At 48.9% G+C, this 21,521-nt stretch overlaps 1 long non-coding RNA gene across 1 annotated transcript in view; it reads right to left on the reverse strand.

Moving 5' to 3' along the window:
- Positions 1-21,521, reverse strand: part of LOC137531626 (uncharacterized) — a 448,676-nt gene that overhangs the window by 225,449 nt on the left and 201,706 nt on the right. The window contains exon 2 of the long non-coding RNA XR_011023686.1: positions 1,420-1,571. This is a non-coding gene — a long non-coding RNA (uncharacterized lncRNA). The remainder of the gene's footprint in view (positions 1-1,419; positions 1,572-21,521) is intronic.

The following is a 21,521-nucleotide window of genomic DNA, read 5'->3' on the forward strand; positions in this document are numbered from 1 at the left end:
GGGCAAGATGACAGACCCGCCGCGGCCCAGCTGGAAACTGCCAACGGACCGGCAGTGGGCCGCGGCCCGGTGGTTGGGGACCCCTGCCTTAGAGTGCTGAAATATATAATAATAATAATACGAACATTTATATAGCGCTTTTCTCCTTTCAGACTCAAAGCGCTCAAGAGCTGCAACCACTGGGACGCATTCAAGAGGCCACCCTGCAGTGTTAGGGAGTCTTGCCTTGAAATCCTTACTGAATAGGTACTGACCCTAGCCAGGATTCAAACCCTGGTCTCCCATGTCAAAGGCAGTGCCCTTAACCAGTACACTATCCAGCCACTAGTACTCTGTTGAGCCACTATGAAATATTGACCTTTTTTTATTTCTATCCTCTCCTGGCAGAGAACTGGGCTTCCTAGAGTAAAGTAGTTTATGGCTGTAATTCCTTATCAGTAGTCTCACTGGGTCCTGACTGGAGAAAAACTGTTAAGGTGCCCATACATCAGGAGATCATGGGCAGATTCGACAAAGAGACAAATTGAACTCTAATCGAATCTGATTAGATAAATTTGTCTGTTAACCAAAGCTGCCCATATACTGCAGGCCAATTCCCGTCCGATTTAAGCATGAAATCTTAAGGGAATCGGCTGTGCCCACCGCGTCCGCCCCGCTGCTGCCCTCCTAATGTATAAATGTGCCCCCCCCAGTGTGTGCATTTATGAATTACCTGTCCTCTAGCAGCCTCTGCGCGGTGTCCGTAACGTCCGAGCGGCTCTCTGTACACGCCACTGGCGCATAGTGTCTGGCGTTACACGCTGTGCGCTGGTGGCGTGTACGGAGGCTACCCGGAGGTTACAGACACCGTGAGGAGGCTGCTACAGGACAGGTAATGTATAAATGCACACACAGGTGGGCACATTTATACATTAAGGCGGCAGCGGCGGGGGTTTCGTGCTCATTTCAAAATCGGCCGCCATACCGCCGCACACCTGAGCAACCAACTTTCGGTCTTAAATGGGTTGTATCATCGATTGGGTCTGCACTTGACGGCACTGATTTTCAACCAATTCGATAATAATCGAATTGGTTGGTCAATGGACCGCCAAATAGCCTGATGTATGGGCACCTTTAGTTGCATAATACAATATTACCTCTTTCAGGCAGAGAAAGAAGAAAAGCAGTGCTTCTGTTTTTCTTCATGCACACAAATTGTGAAGCAGCCTATTGATTTCAATAGGCTGCAATTCTGAATTTAGATGTGTGCATGTGAACAGTGCTGCTCAAATCCGGATCCGGGAGATGCCCGGATAGTTGCTATCTGGATATCTCCCAGTAAACCTGTGCGGTGTGGGCGGGGGGGGGGGGGGGGGGGACAGGGGCCTTAAGGTATTCATTTTTTTCTGCTTTGTTTTACTCAAAGATGGTCTTTCATACCTTTTTTTTCTCAGAGATAATGTTGTCCTCAGTGTATCTTGTTTCTGGTGAGCCAGGGGCTGCATCCAAAGGTAATGATGTAGAGCCCCATAGAGTGCCATGGCAGATTTGTATGTCCCAGAATGCCAGTGGGATGAACATTGCGGAGCGGTCTAGGGTAGGGGGAAGAAGAGGAGACTGGTCAGGTGATCACACTTTTTCTAGGCAAAAACAGAAATTGAGAGACATTTGTATTGATACAGAAGAAAGGGACAGCATTGGCAAGCAAATCTGGATGCATGGAAGTCAGCTGTGTGCTAACCCTCTCTACTGGCACTAAATACAAAATAAGGGCTCGTTTCCATATAGTGCACTTTTATGTACACTTATGGAAATGCAATCGCAGGGACAGCAGACAGTGCATAGACTGCACTGTCTGCCATTACCATTCATGCACGGTGATTCAGCGCTGAATCGCTCATGGTTTGCTGCATTTCGGGGTGCTTTAGCCCGTCGCAAGCCCCGCTCATCCGCCGAGTGTGACGTGTAGCCACTGGGCTCTGCGCTTCAATGGAAAGAAGCCCTAAGGCTACACAACCATCAGCAGATGTCTATCTGGATCTGAAGTCACTAAATAAAATATAAGTAACCAGAAGGGGGCTACAGCAGCTACATATTACACACTCTACCTCCCTGTTATACCGGACTGTTATAAAAGTGAGGACACAATCAACAATAAAAAAGTTTATTTGCATTTTAAATTTTCAGTTGCGGGATCCTAGATACATTCTCTCATTTTCTGTCACATCAAGGGTCTTTAAAGGTGCTTCTCATTTTCCAACCTACCCAAAACTTAACGTGGATCCGAGATAAACTTTTACTCATTGCATAATTGTGTTCCTTTCATATAGTTTATGGGGCATTCCTCAAGCCAAATACTTTGTTTTGTTTTAATACTCTAAATTCCCTAAAACTAAACAGGCCTCGCCCACAGCTCCTATTGTGCCTTGGCACTGTAGCAAGGGCTTATGGGAGCTCAGTCTGGGCAGGAGGAGGAGGAGGTTGTTACTAGACATTGATTTCAGAGGTAGAGGGGGGGATGGAGGAGGAGAGGGGACTACATTTACACACAGGCAAGCTGATAGCATCTCCAGCCCTTAGCCTGTGACAATGTGACAAACAGAACATGGCTGCCCTAATTGTATCACAGGAATAAATAATCATAAACGTTTGAAGCTGTTTGCAGCTAGATATGCTGTGTAAACTATCTAAACTTTAGATAAGATATATAGACAAGTTACTTGTTATAGTTAGTTTTTCATCTCAGATCTGCTTTAAAGGACTTACGAGGCGAAGTTAAGAAAAAAAGTTAATCACCTGCCTCATCTTTTAAGGCACGGAGGACGCCGTCCGCGCCCTCTGTGCCGATCCGCCGGGTCTCCCCGCTCATTAGCCCCCCGGGCCGGCTGCCGACCCCACGGCCCGGGTCGAGCTCTCCTGCCTCTCGTAAAATGGCCGCTTGCTCTGGCTGCGGCTGCGCAGTCCGCATAGCCGCGAGTGCGGCTGCGCAGCTCTAGGGCCATCCCCCCCGATCCACGCTATGCAGCCGCGGCCAGAGCAAGCGGCCATTTTACGAGAGGCAGGAGAGCCCGACCCGGGCCGTGGGGTCGGCAGCCGGCCCGGGGGGCTAATGAGCGGGGGGACCCGGCAGATCGGCACGGAGGGTGCGGACAGCGTCCTCCGTGCCTTAAAAGATGAGGCAGGTGATTAACTTTTTTTCTTAATTTCGCCTCGTCGTAAGTCCTTTAAAGAGGCACTTAAGCCTCAAACCTCATACTGCATGGAAGTAGTAAAATTGGCCAATCAGAATTGAAGCAGGTACAGTGAGTAGTCCTCATGCCCACTGCCCCCCCCCCCCCTCCACATTCACTTCCATCCCCCTCTGCTCTCTCCTAGGAGCCAGCAAAAGCTGATCTGGGTCAGCAGCAGTGCACAAGCGTTAGGCCTGGCAGCACACATCATTGCGCACAAGTCAATGACGCGCACCGCCGGGTAGAGCCGGGACAAGGTCCTTCAGCTCCCAAGGCAGAGACAGCAAAGTGCGCCCCTGCATCCCTCCCACCCCAGCCATCACACACTAATTGCTATTAGACTAAGAGGCGCCCCAGGGCCCCCAGCGTCCCCAACACCTTAATCTCTAGTTATCTGGCTTGCAGTCACTGCTATGTATGCCCTTTTGTTATTTCTTTGTGCTTCAAACACAATTGGGAATGACAGCTGAATGAATTGTGCACCCCCTCCTACACTGCGCCCTGAGGCTGGAGCCTCTTCAGCCTCTGCCTCGGCCCGGCCCTGCCGCCGGGCCTAGTGCCTGCCAACCCTGAAGCAGCTCCTGCTGGCATTTAGGAGAGAACAGACGGGGATAGAGTTGAATGGGGACACACATGCGTCTGTCGTTATCCGCTGTTTCAGTTTCAACTGACGATCATTATGTGTGTGCAGAGGCCGCAGATCGCTATTGCTCGGGCAAGAGTACAGTTCCGTCCGGTAGGATTTTTAACGATCCCCGATGCCCAAGCACAACCATTCACAATGCTTTTTACTAGCCCCACCCACTAATTAAAGCGCCTCCGTCATACGCCGATTGTCGTCCCCTCTGCCCTCCTCCATAGCAACAGAGCACATTGCTGGCCTCAAGGCTAGAGGCATGTCTGTACAACATTATTGCCCGAGGGATCGTTTCTCGATCTCTTATGGGCGACAATTCTCGCATGTGTGTACATAGCTTCAGCATATCGAAGCCATAGCAGCCACCTTGTGGAATATGAGCCAGCCCTACACACTGCCAGCTAAACTCCCCACCTCCCCTTCCCAAACTGCACCATAATATGGCTGAGCATCACCCCATACACAGACCTCAGGTATAATATCGCTCAGCATCGCCCCATACACAGACCTCAGGTATAATATCGCTCAGCATGGCTTCATACACAGACCTCAGGTATAATATCGCTCAGCATCGCCCCATACACAGACCTCAGGTATAATATCGCTCAGTATCTCCCTATACACAGACCTCAGGTATAATATCGCTCAGCATGGCCCCATACACAGACCTCAGGTATAATATCGCTCAGTATCGCCCTATACACAGACCTCAGGTATAATATCGCTCAGTATCGCCCTATACACAGACCTCAGGTATAATATCGCTCAGCATCGCCCCATACACAGACCTCAGGTATAATATCGCTCAGCATGGCCCCATACACAGACCTCAGGTATAATATCGCTCAGCATCGCCCCATACACAGACCTCAGGTATAATATCGCTCAGCATCGCCCCATACACAGACCTCAGGTATAATATCGCTCAGCATCGCCCCATACACAGACCTCAGGTATAATATCGCTCAGTATCGCCCTATACACAGACCTCAGGTATAATATCGCTCAGCATCGCCCCATACACAGACCTCAGGTATAATATCGCTCAGCATCACCCCATACACAGACCTCAGGTATAATATCGCTCAGTATCGCCCTATACACAGACCTCAGGTATAATATCGCTCAGCATCGCCCCATACACAGACCTCAGGTATAATATCGCTCAGTATCGCCCTATACACAGACCTCAGGTATAATATCGCTCAGCATGGCCCTATACACAGACCTCAGGTATAATATCGCTCAGCATCGCCCCATACAGAGACCTCAGGTATAATATCGCTCAGCATCGCCCCATACACAGACCTCAGGTATAATATCGCTCAGCATCGCCCCATACACAGACCTCAGGTATAATATCGCTCAGCATCGCCCCATACACAGACCTCAGGTATAATATCGCTCAGTATCGCCCTATACACAGACCTCAGGTATAATATCGCTCAGCATCGCCCCATACAGAGACCTCAGGTATAATATCGCTCAGCATCACCCCATACACAGACCTCAGGTATAATATCGCTCAGCATGGCCCCATACACAGACCTCAGGTATAATATCGCTCAGCATCGCCCCATACACAGACCTCAGGTATAATATCGCTCAGCATCGCCCCATACACAGACCTCAGGTATAATATCGCTCAGCATCGCCCCATACACAGACCTCAGGTATAATATAGCTCAGCATCGCCCCATACAGAGACCTCAGGTATAATATCGCTCAGCATCGCCCCATACACAGACCTCAGGTATAATATCGCTCAGTATCGCCCTATACACAGACCTCAGGTATAATATCGCTCAGCATGGCCCCATGCAGAGACCTCAGGTATAATATCGCTCAGCATCACCCCATACACAGACCTCAGGTATAATATCGCTCAGCATGGCCCCATACACAGACCTCAGGTATAATATCGCTCAGCATTGCCCCATACACAGACCTCAGATATAATATCGCTCAGCATCGCCCCATACACAGACCTCAGGTATAATATCGCTCAGCATCGCCCCATACACAGACCTCAGGTATAATACATCGCTCAGTATCGCCCTATACACAGACCTCAGGTATATTATCGCTCAGCATCGCCCCATACACAGACCTCAGGTATAATATCGCTCAGCATTGCCCCATACACAGACCTCAGGTATAATATCGCTCAGCATTGCCCCATACACAGACCTCAGGTATAATATCGCTCAGCATTGCCCCGTACACAGACCTCAGGTATAATATCGCTGAGCATCGCCCCATACACAGACCTCAGGTATAATATCGCTCAGCATCGCCCCATACACAGACCTCAGGTATAATATCGCTCAGCATCGCCCCATACACAGACCTCAGGTATAATATCGCTCAGCATCACCCCATACACAGACCTCAGGTATAATATCGCTCAGCATCGCCCCATACACAGACCTCAGGTATAATATCGCTCAGCATCGCCCCATACACAGACCTCAGGTATAATATCGCTCAGTATCGCCCTATACACAGACCTCAGGTATAATATCGCTCAGCATCGCCCCATACACAGACCTCAGGTATAATATCGCTCAGCATCGCCCCATACACAGACCTCAGGTATAATATCGCTCAGCATCGCCCCATACACAGACCTCAGGTATAATATCGCTCAGCATGGCCCTATACACAGACCTCAGGTATAATATCGCTCAGTATTGCCCCATACACAGACCTCAGGTATAATATCGCTCAGCATTGCCCCATACACAGACCTCAGGTATAATATCGCTCAGCATCGCCCCATACACAGACCTCAGGTATAATATCGCTCAGCATGGCCCTATACACAGACCTCAGGTATAATATCGCTCAGTATTGCCCCATACACAGACCTCAGGTATAATATCGCTGAGCATGGCCCTATACACAGACCTCAGGTATAATATCGCTCAGCATCGCCCCATACACAGACCTCAGGTATAATATCGCTCAGCATGGCCCTATACACAGACCTCAGGTATAATATCGCTCAGTATTGCCCCATACACAGACCTCAGGTATAATATCGCTCAGCATTGCCCCATACACAGACCTCAGGTATAATATCGCTCAGTATTGCCCCATACACAGACCTCAGGTATAATATCGCTCAGTATTGCCCCATACAGAGACCTCAGGTATAATATCGCTCAGCATCGCCCCATACACAGACCTCAGGTATAATATCGCTCAGTATCGCCCTATACACAGACCTCAGGTATAATATCGCTCAGCATCGCAACATACAGAGACCTCAGGTATAATATCGCTCAGCATCACCCCATACACAGACCTCAGGTATAATATCGCTCAGCATGGCCCTATACACAGACCTCAGGTATAATATCGCTCAGTATTGCCCCATACACAGACCTCAGGTATAATATCGCTCAGCATTGCCCCATACACAGACCTCAGGTATAATATCGCTCAGTATTGCCCCATACACAGACCTCAGGTATAATATCGCTCAGCATTGCCCCATACACAGACCTCAGGTATATTATCGCTCAGCATCGCCCCATACACAGACCTCAGGTATAATATCGCTCAGCATTGCCCCGTACACAGACCTCAGGTATAATATCGCTCAGCATTGCCCCATACACAGACCTCAGGTATAATATCGCTCAGCATTGCCCCGTACACAGACCTCAGGTATAATATCGCTCAGCATCGCCCCATACACAGACCTCAGGTATAATATCGCTCAGCATCGCCCCATACACAGACCTCAGGTATAATATCGCTCAGCATCGCCCCATACACAGACCTCAGGTATAATATCGCTCAGCATGGCCCCATACACAGACCTCAGGTATAATATCGCTCAGCATCGCCCCATACACAGACCTCAGGTATAATATCGCTCAGCATCGCCCCATACACAGACCTCAGGTATAATATCGCTCAGTATCGCCCCATACACAGACCTCAGGTATAATATCGCTCAGCATCGCCCCATACACAGACCTCAGGTATAATATTGCTCAGCATCGCCCCATACACAGACCTCAGGTATAATATCTCTCAGCATCGCCCCATACACAGACCTCAGGTATAATATCACTCAGCATGGCCCTATACACAGACCTCAGGTATAATATCGCTCAGTATTGCCCCATACACAGACCTCAGGTATAATATCGCTCAGCATTGCCCCATACACAGACCTCAGGTATAATATCGCTCAGCATCGCCCCATACACAGACCTCAGGTATAATATCGCTCAGCATCGCCCCATACACAGACCTCAGGTATAATATCGCTCAGCATCGCCCCATACACAGACCTCAGGTATAATATCGCTCAGCATGGCCCCATACACAGACCTCAGGTATAATATCGCTCAGTATCGCCCTATACACAGACCTCAGGTATAATATCGCTCAGCATCGCCCCATACAGAGACCTCAGGTATAATATCGCTCAGCATCACCCCATACACAGACCTCAGGTATAATATCGCTCAGCATGGCCCCATACACAGACCTCAGGTATAATATCGCTCAGCATGGCCCCATACACAGACCTCAGGTATAATATCGCTCAGCATCGCCCCATACACAGACCTCAGGTATAATATCGCTCAGCATCGCCCCATACACAGACCTCAGGTATAATATATCGCTCAGTATCGCCCTATACACAGACCTCAGGTATAATATCGCTCAGCATTGCCCCATACACAGACCTCAGATATAATATCGCTCAGCATTGCCCCGTACACAGACCTCAGGTATAATATCGCTCAGCATTGCCCCGTACACAGACCTCAGGTATAATATCGCTCAGCATCGCCCCATACACAGACCTCAGGTATAATATCGCTCAGCACCGCCCCATACACAGACCTCAGGTATAATATCGCTCAGCACCGCCCCATACACAGACCTCAGGTATAATATCGCTCAGCATCGCCCCATACACAGACCTCAGGTATAATATCGCTCAGCATCGCCCCATACACAGACCTCAGGTATAATATCGCTCAGCATGGCCCCATACACAGACCTCAGGTATAATATCGCTCAGTATTGCCCCATACACAGATCTCAGGTATAATATCGCTGAGCATCGCCCCATACACAGACCTCAGGTATAATATCGCTCAGCATCGCCCTATACACAGACCTCAGGTATAATATCGCTCAGCATCGCCCCATACACAGACCTCAGGTATAATATCGCTCAGCATCGCCCCATACACAGACCTCAGGTATAATATCGCTCAGCATCGCCCCATACACAGACCTCAGGTATAATATCGCTCAGCATGGCCCTATACACAGACCTCAGGTATAATATCGCTCAGTATTGCCCCATACACAGACCTCAGGTATAATATCGCTCAGCATTGCCCCATACACAGACCTCAGGTATAATATCGCTCAGTATTGCCCCATACACAGACCTCAGGTATAATATCGTTCAGCATTGCCCCATACACAGACCTCAGGTATAATATCGTTCAGCATTGCCGCATACATAGACCTCAGGTATAATATCGCTCAGCATCGCCCCATACACAGACCTCAGGTATAATATCGCTCAGTATTGCCCCATACACAGACCTCAGGTATAATATCGCTCAGCATCACCCCATACACAGACCTCAGGTATAATATCGCTCAGCATGGCCCCATACACAGACCTCAGGTATAATATCGCTCAGCATCGCCCCATACACAGACCTCAGGTATAATATCGCTCAGCATCGCCCCATACACAGACCTCAGGTATAATATCGCTCAGCATCGCCCCATACACAGACCTCAGGTATAATATCGCTCAGCATCGCCCCATACACAGACCTCAGGTATAATATCGCTCAGCATCGCCCCATACACAGACCTCAGGTATAATATCGCTCAGCATCGCCCCATACACAGACCTCAGGTATAACATCGCTCAGCATCGCCCCATACACAGACCTCAGGTATAATATCGCTCAGCATCGCCCCATACACAGACCTCAGGTATAATATCGCTCAGTATCGCCCCATACACAGACCTCAGGTATAATATCGCTCAGCATCGCCCCATACACAGACCTCAGGTATAATATCGCTCAGCATCGCCCCATACACAGACCTCAGGTATAATATCGCTCAGCATCGCCCCATACACAGACCTCAGGTATAATATCGCTCAGCATGGCCCTATACACAGACCTCAGGTATAATATCGCTCAGTATTGCCCCATACACAGACCTCAGGTATAATATCGCTCAGCATTGCCCCATACACAGACCTCAGGTATAATATCGCTCAGCATCGCCCCATACACAGACCTCAGGTATAATATCGCTCAGCATGGCCCTATACACAGACCTCAGGTATAATATCGCTCAGTATTGCCCCATACACAGACCTCAGGTATAATATCGCTGAGCATGGCCCTATACACAGACCTCAGGTATAATATCGCTCAGCATCGCCCCATACATAGACCTCAGGTATAATATCGCTCAGCATGGCCCTATACACAGACCTCAGGTATAATATCGCTCAGTATTGCCCCATACACAGACCTCAGGTATAATATCGCTCAGCATTGCCCCATACACAGACCTCAGGTATAATATCGCTCAGTATTGCCCCATACACAGACCTCAGGTATAATATCGCTCAGCATTGCCCCATACACAGACCTCAGGTATAATATCGCTCAGCATTGCCCCATACAGAGACCTCAGGTATAATATCGCTCAGCATCGCCCCATACACAGACCTCAGGTATAATATCGCTCAGCATGGCCCCATACACAGACCTCAGGTATAATATCGCTCAGCATGGCCCCATACACAGACCTCAGGTATAATATCGCTCAGCATCGCCTCATACACAGACCTCAGGTATAATATCGCTCAGCATCGCCCCATACACAGACCTCAGGTATAATATCGCTCAGCATCGCCCCATACACAGACCTCAGGTATAATATATCACTCAGTATCGCCCTATACACAGACCTCAGGTATATTATCGCTCAGCATCGCCCCATACACAGACCTCAGGTATAATATCGCTCAGCATTGCCCCATACACAGACCTCAGGTATAATATCGCTCAGCATTGCCCCATACACAGACCTCAGGTATAATATCGCTCAGCATTGCCCCGTACACAGACCTCAGGTATAATATCGCTCAGCATCGCCCCATACACAGACCTCAGGTATAATATCGCTCAGTATTGCCCCATACACAGACCTCAGGTATAATATCGCTCAGCATTGCCCCATACACAGACCTCAGGTATAATATCGCTCAGTATTGCCCCATACACAGACCTCAGGTATAATATCGCTCAGTATTGCCCCATACACAGACCTCAGGTATAATATCGTTCAGTATTGCCCCATACACAGACCTCAGGTATAATATCGCTCAGCATTGCCCCATACACAGACCTCAGGTATAATATCGCTCAGTATTGCCCCATACAGAGACCTCAGGTATAATATCGCTCAGCATCGCCCCATACACAGACCTCAGGTATAATATCGCTCAGTATCGCCCCATACACAGACCTCAGGTATAATATCGCTCAGCATCGCCCCATACAGAGACCTCAGGTATAATATCGCTCAGCATCACCCCATACACAGACCTCAGGTATAATATCGCTCAGCATGGCCCCATACACAGACCTCAGGTATAATATCGCTCAGCATCGCCCCATACACAGACCTCAGGTATAATATCGCTCAGCATCGCCCCATACACAGACCTCAGGTATAATATCGCTCAGCATCGCCCCATACACAGACCTCAGGTATAATATATCGCTCAGTATCGCCCTATACACAGACCTCAGGTATATTATCGCTCAGCATCGCCCCATACACAGACCTCAGGTATAATATCGCTCAGCATTGCCCCATACACAGACCTCAGGTATAATATCGCTCAGCATTGCCCCATACACAGACCTCAGGTATAATATCGCTCAGCATTGCCCCGTACACAGACCTCAGGTATAATATCGCTCAGCATCGCCCCATACACAGACCTCAGGTATAATATCGCTCAGCATCGCCCCATACACAGACCTCAGGTATAATATTGCTCAGCATCGCCCCATACACAGACCTCAGGTATAATATCGCTCAGCATCGCCCCATACACAGACCTCAGGTATAATATCGCTCAGCATCGCCCCATACACAGACCTCAGGGATAATATCGCTCAGCATCGCCCCATACACAGACCTCAGGTATAATATCGCTCAGCATCGCCCCATACACAGACCTCAGGTATAATATCGCTCAGTATCGCCCTATACACAGACCTCAGGTATAATATCGCTCAGCATCGCCCCATACACAGACCTCAGGTATAATATCGCTCAGCATCGCCCCATACACAGACCTCAGGTATAATATCGCTCAGCATGGCCCTATACACAGACCTCAGTTATAATATCGCTCAGTATTGCCCCATACACAGACCTCAGGTATAATATCGCTCAGCATTGCCCCATACACAGACCTCAGGTATAATATCGCTCAGCATCGCCCCATACACAGACCTCAGGTATAATATCGCTCAGCATGGCCCTATACACAGACCTCAGGTATAATATCGCTCAGTATTGCCCCATACACAGACCTCAGGTATAATATCGCTGAGCATCTCCCCATACACAGACCTCAGGTATAATATCGCTCAGCATCGCCCCATACACAGACCTCAGGTATAATATCGCTCAGCATGGCCCTATACACAGACCTCAGGTATAATATCGCTCAGTATTGCCCCATACACAGACCTCAGGTATAATATCGCTCAGCATTGCCCCATACACAGACCTCAGGTATAATATCGCTCAGTATTGCCCCATACAAAGACCTCAGGTATAATATCGCTCAGCATTGCCTCATACACAGACCTCAGGTATAATATCGCTCAGTATTGCCCCATACACAGACCTCGGGTATAATATCGTTCAGCATTGCCCCATACACAGACCTCAGGTATAATATCGTTCAGCATTGCCCCATACACAGACCTCAGGTATAATATCGCTCAGCATCGCCCCATACACAGACCTCAGGTATAATATCGCTCAGCATGGCCCCATACACAGACCTCAGGTATAATATCGCTCAGCATGGCCCCATACACAGACCTCAGGTATAATATCGCTCAGCATCGCCCCATACAGAGACCTCAGGTATAATATCGCTCAGCATCACCCCATACACAGACCTCAGGTAAAATATCGCTCAGTATTGCCCCATACACAGACCTCGGGTATAATATCGTTCAGCATTGCCCCATACACAGACCTCAGGTATAATATCGTTCAGCATTGCCCCATACACAGACCTCAGGTATAATATCGCTCAGCATCGCCCCATACACAGACCTCAGGTATAATATCGCTCAGCATGGCCCCATACACAGACCTCAGGTATAATATCGCTCAGCATCGCCCCATACACAGACCTCAGGTATAATATCGCTCAGCATCGCCCCATACAGAGACCTCAGGTATAATATCGCTCAGCATCACCCCATACACAGACCTCAGGTAAAATATCGCTCAGCATGGCCCCATACACAGACCTCAGGTATAATATCGCTCAGCATCGCCCCATACACAGACCTCAGGTATAATATCGCTCAGCATGGCCCCATACACAGACCTCAGGTATAATATCGCTCAGCATGGCCCCATACACAGACCTCAGGTATAATATCGCTCAGCATCGCCCCATACACAGACCTCAGGTATAATATCGCTCAGCATGGCCCCATACACAGACCTCAGGTATAATATCGCTCAGCATCGCCCCATACACAGTCCTCAGGTATAATATCGCTCAGCATGGCCCCATACACAGACCTCAGGTATAATATCGCTCAGCATCGCCCCATACACAGACCTCAGGTATAATATCGCTCAGCATCGCCCCATACACGGACCTCATGCATAATATCGCTCAGCATGGCCCCATACACAGACCTCAGGTATAATATCGCTCAGCATGGCCCCATACACAGACCTCAGGTATAATATCGCTCAGCATCGCCCCATACAGAGACCTCAGGTATAATATCGCTCAGCATCGCCCCATACACAGACCTCAGGTTACAGACACAGCCCAGAAGATCACAGTATGCCAGATGACAAGCCCGAGATTCAGGTCAGGAGGCCTCTGTTAAACATGATATCCCCAGCATCATTGCTAAGGGCTCATTCACACTACAGAACACATGCATGAATGCAATTTTGTGCATGCGTTTCAATTGCATGGAATGCACATCGAGGTGTCTCAAAGCGCAGACATTGCCAGCAGCAACACAATAGAACCCATTGGGAAAATGTGTACGGTGAAAAGTAACATGAAAGTCCATAGACCATGTCGATGGCACACTATGTTCAATGTGTCAAAACTGACAGCGCAGCACTTAGTGTGAATGAGCCCTTGCAGGTGATGTTTTATAGCTCAGCAGCTGTGCAACTTGATCTGCAGTGTGATACAGCTGAACCAGTAAGGGCTCTTTCACACTAGGAGCTGCACCGTGCGTTTTGACGGATCGCTCCCTGGCTGTGTTTAGAGAGGTAACATGAAAGCCTATTTGACTTTTAAGCTAACTTTCACATTAGACAAAGCATTCCAGAGCAAATACGCTGTAACACATGTGGGAGCTTTGTAACGTCCAGCCTCGGCGTTCTCCCGTCGGGTGAATTAGAACTACCGCCACTAATGAGCGTTGCACCGCAACTTCCCGACGTTCACGCCTGTAGGTAATAATGCGTGCACGAAATTGGTTCCTGCACACGTTCTGTGATGTGAAAGAGCCCTAATGATTGCTAGAGTTCAGGTATAGAGATGGAGGTGAGCCCAGAATTAGATAGCCCTCCTATAAGCTGAAGTGGACTGTGTTATCAATGTAAATATAGTCCACCAGAATGATAAGTCCACAGTAACAGCACAAAGGTAATGATTGTAAACCTAGTTGCAGAAACAAGTGTTACATCATTGCATAAAAGCTGTGCTTTACCATTATACAGCCTGACAATATATGCTGTGCCTAGTATTAATCTTCTATTAATATATAGCATATATATTACAGTATAGTCAGCAATGCTATTGCATACATTACATATAGCACTGGCCGGATGAGCTGGAAGCGCGAGGCATCTGCAGCAGGTGAGGTGACCGGAAACATGCCCTCTGCAGACACAGCACGCTCGAGACACTGACAGCCGGAGGAGGTGGACGAGTCACCGCTCTGCACAGCCGAGGAGGAGAGTCCCGCCTACGCCCTTGGAGGCATCACACGGAGCAGCCAGGAACCAGGATCGCGTATGTAAGCTGGCGACATTGTGTGCGGAGCTCCCTCTTGTGGCCGGACTGTAAAATGTTCATGGAACTTGTGTGCGGAGCTTCCCCGTGTGGCCGCTATAGAAGTCTTATTGATGTACACAGACACTGTTAGGAGCCAGTTCTATGGGAGGGCTGTGTATATATTGTGAGTCTGGGGAATACAGTAGTGAGTGAGGCTGCTGGAAGGGACAGAGCTGCTGTATATGGATGCAGGTGGCTGCAGACTGAGCTGCACGTGGTCAGGGGCGCTGCTGCTGCACATGGCAGGCTAAGCAGACAGGAGTGCTCTCCCCCGGCCAGCAGCCCATACTGGTACTTTGCATTGTGTTTTATAATCCGTTCACACTGCACGCGTTTTCAGCCGCGTTTTGGAAACGCGTGCAGGAGGCCGACACGCACGACATCAGACATTGCATAGAGTGCAATGTCTGATGTTCACACTGCATGCGTTCCGGACCTGTACGGTCCGGGAACGCATGCTGCACGCAGATTTTGACAAAACGCGTGGCTGTCCCATTCACTTTTCAGTGATGGGATCAGCCACGCAACGCACACAAACGCGGATGGCCATGCGTTCGTACGCGTTGCGGTCCAAACGCGTTCCGCACGCTGGCCATCCGCATTTGTGATCTGAACGCGCCCTAACAATTATGAAACCAGCAACAGATAGCCTCAGCAACATTGCATCACACTGCGTTTAGTAGGGCTGAACGATTTTCGGTTTTAAACCGAAAATCGCGATCAGCAGTGTGACGATCTTGAGATCGTTAGAGCTGCGATTTTTGCAGCTGCTGATTCCTGCTCTGCTTCCGGCTCCCTCCTCCTCAGTCGCGTATAGCAAAAGCAGAAATGCTCCCTGTAGGTGCTGGAGAGGAGGCCAGTGAGGGGTTAATGAGTCGGATCATTCCCGCTCCCTCTCCGGGTGACAGCCAGGCTGGTTAATGGGGCAGACAGGCATACACAGGAAGGATGGGCTTGTCCCGCCCCCCGTCGCCCGGAAAATGAGAAGAGCCTGAGAGACGCACGCACTGCCCGGGGAGCCGAGCCGTTCACTAGTGATGGGAATTCCGGCTCTTCTCAGAGAATCGGCACTTCTGAATCGGCTCCTATTAAAGAGCCGGCTCTTACGGCTCTGAATCGGCTCTTCATTAAATATCACTAGACACAACTCAGAATTGGATTAAAAGCCCCGCCCCCGTCTCCATGCCAACTCCAGACTACTTTTCTGACTGAGGCAATCCCTCCTGCTACTGCTCTGCTCCGCCCCAAACACTTCTACAAGCTGCAAGAGGAGGACTACATCTCCCAGAATGCCTCAGCGCCCTTTATTACGGAGCAAAGCAGAGCTAAAAGGGGCGGCTGAGGCATCGGCTCTTCTCAGAGTGAGCATCGGCTCCTGTGATTCACTTCAAAGAGCTGGCTCTTAGAGCCGGCTCGTTCGCGAACGACCCATCACTACCGTTCACGCAGTAATTAATTAACACTTCTGTCTGCTCTCTACCTGGCAGGGGACAGTCAGCAAACTACTATTACTGTGGTCCCCTCTCTGCATGCCCTGTGGTGTGTGCTGCTGCGTGCCTGGGTGACAGTGACTGACACTGAAAATGTCACCCTGATAGGCTACATGGGGAGTCATTGTTGTCATGTGATGTCACATAGTACTGAGAAATGTATAGTAATATAGATTATAAATATATAGATATATCTCTATCTCTCTATCTCTTACGCAGCGCTGTACAGAGTATATTGTCTTGTCACTTAACTGTCCCTCAGAGGAGCTCACAATCTAATTCCTACCATAGTCATATGTCAATATATGTACCATAGTATAGGGCCAATTTTCAGTAGCCAATTAACTTAACTGTAGGTTTTTTTGGATGTGGGGGGAAACCGAAGTGTCCAGAGGAAACCCAAACAGACATGGAGAGAACATACAAACTCCTCGCAGGGCTAGGACCAGGCTAGAATTTGAACCAGGGACCCAGCGCTGCAAGGCAAGAGCACTAACCACTACACCACTGTGCTGCCTTATATATATTTTTTTCTTCCAGTAGTAATAAGCTGCATAAAAGGGGCACCTATTACTAAATTCTACACCTGGGTTAAGCCTGGGTTCACACACGTTGAGGTTTTGTGTCATGGATGGTCAGAGCGATCTGATCCATCGTTGTGAGTAGAAAATCGTGTATTGAATCGAAATCGCAATTTCTGGCAGAAATCGTTCAATTCAATCTTTTCCTAAAATCGTTCAGGCCTAGCGTTTAGTGATGTTCACTGTATACAGGCCTTACATCTACAGACATGTTACTATATGCTGCTCTGGGTGCACCGGCAGCATTGAGGAGGGGACCAGCAGCGACATATTGAAGGGCAGGCCAGTGTGTCAGTGCCAAGCTGTGGCTAACAAGGTGACAGCTTCTGCTGTATTGCTGGGAGATCAGGGGGCGGAGCTACCCAGTATGACAGCACTGAGGGGAGGAGCAGCCACATTCTAAGGAGCGGGCCAGAATACTCTAGACAGCCGGGCCCTGTGTATATCACATAACCCCATCATTGCAGATAGAGGGAAAGTAACTTAGGGTGCATACACACATCCAACATTGATTGGCCAATTGCTAGCCACTTTTACCACCTCAATGTAGAGTGAGAGACTATAAATACTGAGACCAGCTTGTGCAAGTAAGCCTCTCGTGACATGGCTGTGATAAAATTGGCCAATGATTGGCCAATCAAAATTGGATGTGTGTCCCAAGCTTGAGTGTGGATAGGCATATGCACCTCACTGAGTACATAACTGCATGATGCATGTACAGCAGTATATACAGCGCAGCACACGCGCTCCCTCACCTTTCCCTACTGTACATAATGCCTCACCAATCCACTAGCATGACTCAGCAATAGCAGAGGGGCGTGGTCACGTGTCACTGCAGGTGCCATCCTCAGCGGTGCTCCAGCTGCCCACCTGCACACGCGCGTCACAATAGCTGCTATGACGTCACCTCCATCCACTAGCATGACACAGCAATAGCAGAGGGGCGTGGTCACGTGTCACTGCAGGTGCCATCCTCAGCGGTCTCGAGCGGTCCACCTGCACACGCGTCACAATAGCTTCTATGACGTCACCCGGTACTCAGCCTCCTCGGCTCGCAGACGGAGCAGCGGCAACATCGGAGGCAGACGTGCGGCGTCTCTCTCTGTATCCCCGATAGCCAGGAGCTCTCAGCCCCGACATTCTCAGGCAGAAGCTCCAGGAAGGAACAAGCAGTAATACCGGAGCTCCCCCTAGCGGCCGGTAGCAGGAATTACACAGTGAGGTAGGATGGATACGATACAATCAGATGTCTAGTAACAGAAATAGGTTTATGGCACCCATCCTGGGCTGGCCAATTACTTAAAAAAAAAACTGCCTTGAATTCGTTTTGGTAGCAAATATACATGGTCAGGGTCTTTATCCTGAGGGGGACTTTACCCTGAGCAGCGGTCATTGACCACAATGGGCTCTATTCTCAAAGAGCCAAATTTTCCGCAAAATTTTACCGCTATATTCCCGCCAGCGGTAAACTCCGCATTTTTTCCACATTTCACTAATATTTTCCGCATGTTTTTCGCATGCGGGAAAAAAAGATGCGGAAACAGCCATTATTCATGTGTTTAAAAAAAAAAAGTTAAAGTCCAGCAAGCACAGCCCTTAAGCCTCCACACTTCATTAAAGTCAATGGGATGCAGAATATATCACCTACTACTTGTAGGTGATGAAAAATCGGTAATTAACGACGAAATGATGCGCCTGAACATTTTTGAGAATTGATCTTTTATTGCGGAAAATACCGAGTTTTGCGGAAATTTTTCCGCATGAATCCCGCACTTTTACCACACTTTTTCCGCATGCGGAAAAACATGCGGAACCTTTTCAGAATTTCAATGTGGCGGTGTTTTGGTCGGTAACTTCCCGCATGCACTTTAACGCATGCGGGAAGTCTTTGAGAATAGAGCCCAATGTCCCCTTGCAAATCTCTGCCTCTAAATCGAACCACAGCCTCGTCCCCCGCTAGTCCACAAAAAGCCCCACCTCCAATGTCTGTTATGCTCCGCCTACAGTCATATGCTTGTGTGCAGCTGGATGCAAACTTGGAGAGGTGAGTTAAAGGGAATCGTATTAAATAAAAAAAAAAAAAAAAGAAATCAAACCAGGTTTAATTTACCTGGGGCTTCTACCAGCCCCCTGCAGCTGCCCTGTGCCCACGCTATCACTAAGCTGCCCTCCAGTCCCCCTCAGCGATCCTCTTCCAGACTGACTGGCCACTGCGCACATGCGGCTCCTCAATACAGTACATTTCAAATCGGCGCCGGTAGACTTGGGCGCAGGATACAGCGGTATATGGCTGATCCTGCTGCTGCACAAGTCCGGGCCATTTTAATTACTATTCCCCCTCCAGGCCGCCATGGATAGTGGGGGAATGAAATAATTTGGCTTCCAGCGATTGCTGGAGGCCGAATTATTGTGTTTTTTAAGCAACTTCGGCTCCGTCTTCTGACGGAGCCGACGTTACTCACTGAGCGCCGCTATAGACTGATAGCATCTCCAGCCCTCAGCCAGTGACAATGTGACAAACAGAACATGGCTGCCCTCATTGTATCATAGGAATAAATAATCATAAACTTTTGAAGCTGTTTGCAGCTAGATATGCTGTGTGAACTATCTAAACTTTAGATAAGATATATAAACAAGTTACTTGTTATAGTTAGTTTTTCATCTCTGATCCGCTTTCAAGAGGCACTTAAGCCTCAAACCTCATACTGCATGGAAGTAGTAAAATTGGTCAATCAGAATTGAAGCAGGCAGGTACAGGGAGTAGTCCTCATGCCCACTGTCCCCCCCCCCCCCGCCCCCTCCACATTCACTTCTATCCCCCTCTGCTCTCTCCTAGAAGCCAGCAAAAGCTGCTTCCGGGTCAGCAGCAGTGCGCAAGCGTTAGGCCCGGCAGCACACATCATTGTGCACAAGTCAATGACGCGCACACGCCGGGCCTAGTGCCTACCAACCCTGAAGCAGCTTCTGCTGGCATTTAGGAGAGAACAGAGGGGGATAGAGGTGAATGGGGGTGGGGGGGGACAGTGAGCATGAGAACTGCTCCCTGTACGTGCCTGCTTCACTTCTGATCGACCAATTTTACTACTTCCGTGCAGTATGAGGTTTTACCTACACAGTCTGCTCATATTATGCAGTCTATTGGCCCTCACACTACATAGAGGTGGAAAAATGTGTCAATTATTGTCCAATCAAAACTGCATGTGTATATGCACCCTAAAGCTACGCACACACATGCGTCTGTCGTTATCCGCTGTTTCAGTTTCAACTGACGATCATTATGTGTGTACAGAGGCTGCAGATCGCTATTGCTCGGGCAACATTGAAGATCCGTCCTGTAGGATGTTTAACGATCCCCGATGCCTGAGCACAACTATTCACAATGCTTTTTACTAGCCCCGCCCATTAATTAAAGCACCTCCGTCATACGCTGATTGTTGTCCCTCTGCCCTCCTACATAGCAATAGAGCACATTGCTGGCCTCAAGGCTAGGGACGTGTCTGTACAACATCATTCCCCGAATTATTGTCCGAGGGATCGTTTCTCGATCTCTTATGGGTGACATTTCTCGCATGTGTGTACGTAGCTTCAGCGTATTGAAACCATAGCAGCCACCTTGTGGAATATGATCCAGCCCTACACACTGCCAGCTAAACTCCCCACCTCCCCTTCCCAAACTGCACCATAATATGGCTCAGCATCGCCCCATACACAGACCTCAGGTATATCGCTCAGCATCGCCCCATACACGGACCTCAGGTATAATATCGCTCAGCATCGCCCCATACACAGACCTCAGGTATAATATCGCTCAGCATCACCCCATACACAGACCTCAGGTATAATATCGCTCAGCATCACCCCATACACAGAACTCAAGTATAATATCGCTCAGCATCGCCCCATACACGGACCTCAGGTATAATATCGCTCAGCATCGCCCCATACACAGACCTCAGGTATAATATCGCTCAGCATCGCCCCATACACAGACCTCAGGTATAATATCGCTCAGCATCGCCCCATACACAGACCTCAGGTATAATATCGCTCAGCATGGCCCCATACACGGACCTCAGGTATAATATCGCTCAGCATCGCCCCATACACGGACCTCAGGTATAATATCGCTCAGCATCACCCCATACACAGATCTCAGGTATAATATCGCTCAGCATCGCCCCATACACGGACCTCAGGTATAATATCGCTCAGCATCGC

Source organism: Hyperolius riggenbachi, chromosome 9 (assembly GCF_040937935.1).
Source record: "Hyperolius riggenbachi isolate aHypRig1 chromosome 9, aHypRig1.pri, whole genome shotgun sequence".
Classification (NCBI taxonomy): Eukaryota; Metazoa; Chordata; class Amphibia; order Anura; family Hyperoliidae; genus Hyperolius; species Hyperolius riggenbachi.